This window comes from Procambarus clarkii, chromosome 36 (genome assembly GCF_040958095.1).
Source record: "Procambarus clarkii isolate CNS0578487 chromosome 36, FALCON_Pclarkii_2.0, whole genome shotgun sequence".
Taxonomy (NCBI): Eukaryota; Metazoa; Arthropoda; class Malacostraca; order Decapoda; family Cambaridae; genus Procambarus; species Procambarus clarkii.
The window spans coordinates 14,479,940-14,487,756 of NC_091185.1; the positions used below are offsets into that span (position 1 = coordinate 14,479,940).

At 51.8% G+C, this 7,817-nt stretch overlaps 1 protein-coding gene across 1 annotated transcript in view; it reads right to left on the bottom strand.

Moving 5' to 3' along the window:
- The window catches only part of LOC123756212 (sulfotransferase 1E1-like), a 185,687-nt gene extending 178,397 nt beyond the window's left edge, over positions 1-7,290 (bottom strand). The window contains exon 1 of the mRNA XM_069336562.1: positions 7,206-7,290. The gene's annotated coding sequence lies outside the window, so the exon portion shown is untranslated. The remainder of the gene's footprint in view (positions 1-7,205) is intronic.
- Positions 7,291-7,817: the final 527 nt, after the last annotated feature.

Below are 7,817 nucleotides of genomic sequence, written 5' to 3' on the forward strand. Positions count from 1 at the left end.
CAGTGGTTCTCTAGGGACAACCCCAGTGGTTCTCTAGGGACAACCCCGGTGGTTCTCTAGGGACATCTCCACTGGTACTCTAGGGACAACCCTGGTGGTTCTCTAGAAACCACTCCTGTGGTTTTCTAGGGACAACCCCTGTGCTTCTCTAGGGACAACCCCTGTGGTTCTCTATGGATAACCCCAGTGGTTCTTTAGGGACAACCCCAGTGGTTCTCTAGGGACAACCCCAGTGGTTCTCTAGGGACAACCCCAGTGGTTCTCTATGGACAACCCCAGTGGTTCTCTAGGGACAACCACAGTGGTTCTCTAGGGACAACCCCAGTGGTTCTCTAGAGACAACCCCAGTGGTTCTCTAGGGACATCTCCACTCGTACTGTAGGGACAACCCTGGTGGTTCTCTAGGGACAACCCTGGTGGTTCTCTAGAAACAACTTCTGTGGTTTTCTAGGGACAACCCCTGTGCTTCTCTATGGACAACCCCGGTGGTTTTCTAGGGACAACCCTGGTGGTTCTCTATGAACAAACCCGGTGGTTCTCTAGGGACAACCCCGGTGGTTCTCTAGGGACCACCCCGGTGATTCTCTAGGGACAACCCCAGTGGTTTTCTAGGGACAACTCTGGTGGTTCTCTAGGAACAACTTTACTGGTTCTCTAGAGACAACCCCGGTGGTTCTCTAGGGACAACCCCGGTAATTCTCTATAGACAACCCCGGTGGTTCTCTAGGGACAACCCCAGTAGTTCTCTAAGGACTGCTCCGGTGGTTCTCTAGGGACAACCCCGGTGGTTCTCTAGGGACAACCCCAGTAGTTCTCTAGGGACAACCCCGGTGGTTCTCTAGGGACAACCCCAGTAGTTATCTAGGGACAACCCCGGTGGTTCTCTAGGGACAACCCCAGTAGTTCTCTAGGGACAACCCCGGTGGTTCTCTAGGGACAACCCCAGTAGTTCTCTAAGGACAACTCCGGTGATTCTCTAGGGACAACCCCGGTGGTTCTCTAGGGACAACCCCAGTAGTTCTCTAAGGACAACTCCGGTGGTTCTCTAGGGACAACCCCGGCGGTTCTCTAGGGACAACCCCAGTAGTTCTCTAGGGACAACCCCGGTGGTTCTCAAGGGACAACCCCAGTAGTTCTCTAGGGACAACCCCGGTGGTTCTCTAGGGACAACCCCAGTAGTTCTCTAGGGACAACCCCGGTGGTTCTCTAGGGACAACCCCAGTAGTTCTCTAGGGACAACCCCGGTGGTTCTCTAGGGACAACCCCAGTAGTTCTCTAAGGACAACTCCGGTGATTCTCTAGGGACAACCCCGGTGGTTCTCTAGGGACAACCCCAGTAGTTCTCTAAGGACAACTCCGGTGGTTCTCTAGGGACAACCCCGGTGGTTCTCTAGGGACAACCCCAGTAGTTCTCTAGGGACAACCCCGGTGGTTCTCTAGGGACAACCCCAGTAGTTCTCTGGGGCAACCCCGGTGGTTCTCTAGGGACAACCCCAGTAGTTCTCTAAGGACAACTCCGGTGGTTCTCTAGGGACAACCCCAGTAGTTCTCTAGGGACAACCCCGGTGGTTCTCTAGGGACAACCCCAGTAGTTCTCTAAGGACTGCTCCGGTGGTTCTCTAGGGACAACCCCGGTGGTTCTCTAGGGACAACCCCAGTAGTTCTCTAGGGACAACCCCGGTGGTTCTCTAGGGACAACCCCAGTAGTTCTCTAGGGACAACCCCGGTGGTTCTCTAGGGACAACCCCAGTAGTTCTCTAAGGACTGCTCCGGTGGTTCTCTAGGGACAACCCCAGTAGTTCTCTAGGGACAACCCCGGTAGTTCTCTAGGGACAACCCCAGTAGTTCTCTAAGGACAACTCCGGTGGTTCTCTAGGGACAACCCCGGCGGTTCTCTAGGGACAACCCCAGTAGTTCTCTAGGGACAACCCCGGTGGTTCTCTAGGGACAACCCCAGTAGTTCTCTAAGGACAACCCCGGTGGTTCTCTAGGGACAACCCCAGTAGTTCTCTAAGGACAACCCCGGTGGTTCTCTAGGGACAACCCCCAGTAGTTCTCTAAGGACTGCTTCGGTGGTTCTCTAGGGACAACCCCGGTGGTTCTCTAGGGACAACCCCAGTAGTTCTCTAGGGACAACCCCGGTGGTTCTCTAGGGACAACCCCAGTAGTTCTCTAGGGACAACCCAGTGGTTCTCTAGGGACAACCCCAGTAGTTCTCTAGGGACAACCCCGGTGGTTCTCTAGGGACAACCCCAGTAGTTCTCTAGGGACAACCCCGGTGGTTCTCTAGGGACAACCCCGGTGGTTCTCTAGCGACAACCCAGTAGTTCTCTAGGGACAACCCCGGTGGTTCTCTAGGGACAACCCCGGTGGTTCTCTAGGGACAACCCCGGTGGTTCTCTAGGGACAACCCCAGTAGTTCTCTAGGGACAACCCCGGTGGTTCTCTAGGGACAACCCCAGTAGTTCTCTAGGGACAACCCCGGTGGTTCTCTAGGGACAACCCCAGTAGTTCTCTACGGATAACCCCGGTGGTTCTCTAGGGACAACCCCGGTGGGTCTCTAGGGACAACCCCAGTAGTTCTCTAGGGACAACCCCGGTGGTTCTCTATAGGGAAAACCCCAGTAGTTCTCTAGGGACAACCTCGGTGGTTCTCGAGGGACAACCCCAGTAGTTCTCTAAGGACAACTCCGGTGGTTCTCTAGGGACAACCCCAGTAGTTCTCTAAGGACAACTCCGGTGGTTCTCTAGGGACAACCCCAGTAGTTCTCTGAGGACAACTCCGGTAGTTCTCTAGGGACATCCCCGGTGGTTCTCTAGGGACAACCCCAGTAGTTCTCTAAGGACTGCTCCGGTGGTTCTCTAGGGACAACCCCGGTGGTTCTCTAGGGACAACCCCAGTAGTTCTCTAGGGACAACCCCGGTGGTTCTCTAGGGACAACCCCAGTAGTTCTCTAGGGACAACCCCGGTGGTTCTCTAGGGACAACCCCAGTAGTTCTCTAGGGACAACCCCGGTGGTTCTCTAGGGACAACCCCAGTAGTTCTCTAAGGACAACTCCGGTGGTTCTCTAGGGACAACCCCGGCGGTTCTCTAGGGACAACCCCAGTAGTTCTCTAGGGACAACCCCGGTGGTTCTCTACGGACAACCCCAGTAGTTCTCTAAGGACAACCCCGGTGGTTCTCTAGGGACAACCCCCAGTAGTTCTCTAAGGACTGCTTCGGTGGTTCTCTAGGGACAACCCCGGTGGTTCTCTAGGGACAACCCCAGTAGTTCTCTAGGGACAACCCCGGTGGTTCTCTAGGGACAACCCCAGTAGTTCTCTAGGGACAACCCAGTGGTTCTCTAGGGACAACCCCAGTAGTTCTCTAGGGACAATCCCGGTGGTTCTCTAGGGACAACCCCAGTAGTTCTCTAGGGACAACCCCGGTGGTTCTCTAGGGACAACCCCGGTGGTTCTCTAGCGACAACCCCAGTAGTTCTCTAGGGACAACCCCGGTGGTTCTCTAGGGACAACCCCGGTGGTTCTCTAGGGACAATCCCGGTGGTTCTCTAGGGACAACCCCAGTAGTTCTCTAGGGACAACCCCGGTGGTTCTCTAGGGACAACCCCAGTAGTTCTCTAGGGACAACCCCGGTGGTTCTCTAGGGACAACCCCAGTAGTTCTCTACGGATAACCCCGGTGGTTCTCTAGGGACAACCCCGGTGGTTCTCTAGGGACAACCCCAGTAGTTCTCTAGGGACAACCCCGGTGGTTCTCTAGGGACAACCCCAGTAGTTCTCTAAGGACAACCCCGGTGGTTCTCTAGGGACAACCCCGGTGGTTCTCTAGGGACCACCCCGGTGGTTCTCTAGGGACAACCCCAGTAGTTCTCTAGGGACAACCCCGGTGGTTCTCTAGGGACAACCCCAGTAGTTCTCTAGGGACAACCCCGGTGGTTCTCTAGGGACAACCCCAGTAGTTCTCTAGGGATAACCCCGGTGGTTCTCTAGGGACAACCCCAGTAGTTCTCAAGGGACAACCCCGGTGGTTCTCTAGGGACAACCCCAGTAGTTCTCTAGGGACAACCCCGGTGGTTCTCTAGGGACAACCCCAGTAGTTCTCTAGGGACAACCCCGGTGGTTCTCTAGGGACAACCCCAGTAGTTCTCTAAGGACAACTCCGGTGGTTCTCTAGGGACAACCCCAGTTGTTCTCTAAGGACAACTCCGGTGGTTCTCTAGGGACAACCCTGGTGGTTCTCTAGGGACAACCCCGGTGGTTCTCTAGGGACAACCCCAGTAGTTCTCTAGGGACAACCCCGGTGGTTCTCTAGGGACAACCCCAGTAGTTCTCTACGGACAACCTCGGTGGTTCTCGAGGGACAACCCCAGTAGTTCTCTAAGGACAACTCCGGTGGTTCTCTAGGGACAACCCCAGTAGTTCTCTAAGGACAACTCCGGTGGTTCTCTAGGGACAACCCCAGTAGTTCTCTGAGGACAACTCCGGTGGTTCTCTAGGGACAACCCCAGTAGTTCTCTAAGGACAACTCCGGTGGTTCTCTAGGGACAACCCCAGTAGTTCTCTAAGGACAACTCCGGTGGTTCTCTAGGAACATCTCCACTGGTTCTCCTGGTTCACAGAGTTTTCTCCTCCGGTTTGAATTTTCCTGTTAGAGAGATCATCCAAGATTTGTTTAAGATAACACAAAGATTAGGTGAATTTTATGTATCGCCGACGCCCGTGACCTGGGGGAGATACATAGATGTCATGACCCTGGGGAAGATACATAGATGCCTTGACCTGGGTGAGATACATAGGTGCCATGACCTGGGGGAGATACATAGGTGTCATGACCCTGGGGAAGATACATAGATGCCTTGACCTGGGTGAGATACATAGGTGTCATGACCTGGGGGAGATACATAAGTGTCATGACCCTGGGGGAGATACATAGATGCCATGACCCTGGGGGGAGATACATAGGTGTCATGACCTGGGGGAGATACATAGGTGTCATGACCCTGGGGGAGATACATAGGTGTCAAGATCTGGGGGAGATACATTGGTGTCATGACCTGGGGGAGATACATAGATGCCATGACCCTGGGGGGAGATACATAGATGCCATGACCCTGGGGGGAGATACATAGGCGTCATGACCCTGGGGGGAGATACATAGATGCCATGACCCTGGGGGGAGATACATAGGTGTCATGACCCTGGGGGGAGATACATAGATGCCATGACCCTGGGGGGAGATACATAGGTGTCATGACCCTGGGGGGAGATACATAGGAGTCATGACCCTGGGGAGATACATAGGTGTCATGACCTGGAAAAGATACATAGGTGTCATGACCTGAGGGAGATACATAGGTGTCATGACCTGGGGGAGATACATCATAGATGCCATGACCCTGGGGAGATACATAGGTGTCATGACCTGGGAAAGATACATAGGTGTCATGACCTGGAGGAGATACATAGGAGTCATGATCTGAGGGAGATACATAGGTGTCATGACCCTGGGAAAGATACATAGGTGTCATGACCTGAGGGAGATACATAGGTGTCATGACCTGAGGGAGATACATAGGTGTCATGACCTGTGGGAGATACATAGGTGTCATGACGTGAGGGAGATACATAGGTGTCATGACCCTGGGAAAGATACATAGGTGTCATGACCTGAGGGAGATACATAGGTGTCATGATCTGAGGGAGATACATAGGTGTCATGACCCTGGGAAAGATACATAGGTGTCATGACCTGAGGGAGATACATAGGTGTCATGACCTGTGGGAGATACATAGGTGTCATGACGTGAGGGAGATACATAGGTGTCATGACCCTGGGAAAGATACATAGGTGTCATGACGTGAGGGAGATACATAGGTGTCATGACCCTGGGGGAGATACATAGGTGTCATGACCTGTGGGAGATACATAGGTGTCATGACGTGAGGGAGATACACAGGTGTCATGACCCCGGAGACACATATCTCGTTCTGTATTACCAACACGCGCCGAGAGCCGTACACATCTTAGGCACTACTCAAGTGCTTATTAAACTGTTAGTTAATTTAATGTTTTGGGAAAAGCTCAATATTCAGACGCAATCAGATACGACGACTGCCATTATTATTATTATTACTCCTGTGTCATGGGTTCGTATCCTGGCCGGGGAGGATTTACTGGGCGCAATACGGCGGGGGTCGTATTCCAGGGACCTGCCCGAAACACTACGCGTACTAGTGGCTGTACAAGAATGTAACAACTCTTTTATATATCTCAAAAATTATTTTTTTAATTAATTTGAAATAATTCATGTAAAGACTTCAGCTTCACTGGAGTATGTGGAAGTCCAGTCCTATTGGCGGACTCTATTGGACAGACGCTACAAGTACTCCAGTCTTATAGTGGACTCTACTGAACAGAATGTGTAACAGGACTGGAGTACGTATAACTCCTGTCCATTAGAGTGCATTCACAAAGCTGGAGTACTTGTAGCTTCTGTCCAGTAGAGTCCACCAACATGACTGAAGTGCTTGTAGAAGTACTTCCGCCCACCACCAAATGTTGAGTAGTGTCACCTGCCCCAAGAAGAGGTCAGGAAGAGCGTGCTCACTGATGACATAACTTTGGGTTACGTGTTGATGTGTTACGTCGAGCAACTACAACCAATCATCTATCTTCTCATCCAAGCCTCAGCATCGTCACCTCTGCCCCTCTAGGCGCTAAAAATATCCTAGTAGCGGCGCCTACAACCACCATCTTGGTAATTGTCAATAGGCTTCCCCTACTTGGCAACTGAAAACTGGAATTTCTCTAAAGTGCTGTAATTCACAGCCTTCCGGAAGCAAATAAAATGTTATCTGCGATATGTGATATATAGAATGGCGCTGGGAAAATGTTTCTTGAAGACTAGAAAGGCTGTATCATGAGATATAATGACATAATACATGCTTTTTAGTTTAGTTCTGTTAGTATGATCCCATTAGCCTACCCTGTGAGCGTTTAATTTAGTATTTAATCTTGATTATTAAGCTACTTACTTTCAGGACAAACTCTAAAAAATGAATGTAAACTTTGAAGAATTTGTACTCTTAATTTTCTGCGTTTCTTAAGTATATCTTTATGCTGACAGTAATTCTTAGAGTGGTTCATCAAATTTAAAGCAGTTTTTATTAGTAATAAAATATATAAAGGACCTACAGCTTACCTTGGAGGGGTGGAGGCCGCAGAGGTCTGTCTGTCCGGGGAGGCGAGGGAACACAACCGCTCACAACAACACTCCAGACATAAATGTCCCAACACGTTATATGAGGCTCGCATCAACCTCTACACCAGTCTTGCCATCCCCTTCTGTCAGTCTTACCAACCTCTACACCAGTCTTGCCAACCCCTTCCGTCAGTCTTACCAACCTCTACACCAGTCTTGCCAACCCCTTCCCTCAGTCTTACAAACCTCTACACCAGTCTTGCCAACCCCTTCCCTCAGTCTTACAAACCTCTACACCAGTCTTGCCAACCCCTTCCGTCAGTCTTACCAACCTCTACACCAGTCTTGCCAACCCCTTCCCTCAGTCTTACAAACCTCTACACCAGTCTTGCCAACCCCTTCCGTCAGTCTTACCAACCTCTATACCAGTCTTGCCAACCCCTTCCTTCAGTCTTACCAACCCCTTCCACCAGGCTTGCCAACCCCTTCCGTCAGTCTTACCAACCCCTTCCACCAGGCTTGCCAACCCCTTCCATCAGTCTTACCAGCCTCTACACCAGGCTTGCCAACCCCTTCCGTCAGTCTTAACAGCCTCTACACCAGGCTTGCCAA